Genomic DNA, 1,600 nt, shown 5'->3' with positions numbered 1-1,600 from the left:
TTTTTTCTGACTATTTAAGTTGGTCTAATAAAAGATATCAGATTCACACAAAGAACCTTGTCTGCCTATGTCCTTAGACCAACACGGCTACAACCTACACCACTATAAACTACCTCATTTTTATAAAATGCCAGTTATCCAGTAACACTAACATTAGCTTTTGCATGTTCTGCATTACAAATTCATTCAATCAGCATATCTTCCATAAAAATGCACTATGTTATCTAAATTGCGTTAGGCTTTGGAGCACAGAAAAGTAGAGCTGGAAGAAAGCGCTTGAGGACATCTAATCTAGCTACCTGCTCAAGGCAGGATCATCCCCAACTAAATCATCCCAGTCAAGTGTCCATCTAACCACCCCTTAAAAATAGTCAGGGATGAAGATTCTACCACTCCTCCAGACACCTTCTCCCAATGCTTGACCATCTTCCTAGTCAGAAAGTTTCTCCCACTTAAATTGCCTCTACTGCAGTTCAAGGTCATTGCTCCTAGTCTTGTTCTCGACAGTCACAGAGAAAAGTCCATCCTCCCAATAGCTGCCCTTCAGGTATTTGAAGGCTGGATCTGGAATAAAATTGGGGGAATTTGAAGAATCTAACACAGAATAGTTTTCTACTTTTCCATAACTGATTTTTAGCTCCATCTAGACGTATCTGTTCAAAAAGCACTAAAACTACACATCCCATTAAACAGTTGAGAACAAGCAGTAGGATATACTTGCATTGTACAAAGCACAGAATGAATTTTAAATGATCTGTTCTTGGAAGTAGTCCATGCCAAGATACAAACTGGCATGAAACACAGACTTCTAAAGCAACATCCCAGCAACAGAAAAATGTGATATGCTTCAAGATTTTATCTCAATCTAGATAATACTTTGAGTCCTATCAAGCTGCCTATTTACTGCTCCCTCAAGTATTTTAGATACTTCAAGGAAGACTGAAAAATGACATTTTTACATGTTTTTTGTATCAGATGATAGTTCAACATTTCTTCCTCATTCTTCCTTCATATGCTACACTGCAGGATCAGATAAATTGTTCGTATATGGTTTGGCAACCAAAAATCCCAGCTCATATGTGGTTTTGTACTCTTAAAATTTTAGAAAACAGTAGCTGTAATAGAAGGCAAAATTACCGTCTACATACTTAACACTCCCTTTCCCATTACATCCCCTGAAACAAGTTTAGAATTGTTCAATTTCTTCAAACAATTCATTTAATAGAAGCAGGCTTTTAGATGCAAATATCAGGTATATATGAGTAATGGGATAAATTCAGTGTTGGACAAAAATAGGAATAGATTTATGGGCATTAGTACATAGTTGTACAATAGCACAGTTAACTATTTTCATCTGATTTAAAAGTAGCTAGCTAGAATTATTTCTCTGTATGACAACTATAATTTCTCCCCTGCAGCCTTTCAGATTTCACAGAACAGCCAAGACATGTTACACAGAGTCAGCTCTTACATATTGTAGTTACATTTTTCTAGTTCTCCAACATTTTTTTACAGCAGTTGTGTCAGATTGTCTGTATTATACTGATCTCTTTGTAGTTACAGGAATTTATTAAACATGTTTATAAACAAGAAATGTGCC

General features: G+C 36.0%; 1 long non-coding RNA gene across 1 annotated transcript in view; it reads right to left on the bottom strand.

Annotated features, from left to right (window-relative positions):
- LOC109303973 overlaps positions 1-217 on the bottom strand; it is a 5,878-nt gene extending 5,661 nt beyond the window's left edge. Inside the window, exon 1 of the long non-coding RNA XR_002099272.1 lies at positions 101-217. This is a non-coding gene — a long non-coding RNA (uncharacterized LOC109303973). The remainder of the gene's footprint in view (positions 1-100) is intronic.
- Positions 218-1,600: the final 1,383 nt, after the last annotated feature.

The sequence above is a fragment of the Gavialis gangeticus genome, unplaced genomic scaffold, assembly GCF_001723915.1.
Source record: "Gavialis gangeticus isolate Ggan-Ray unplaced genomic scaffold, GavGan_comp1, whole genome shotgun sequence".
In the NCBI taxonomy this organism is placed as follows: domain Eukaryota; kingdom Metazoa; phylum Chordata; order Crocodylia; family Gavialidae; genus Gavialis; species Gavialis gangeticus.
This window is presented reverse-complemented; position numbering and strand designations above follow the sequence as displayed.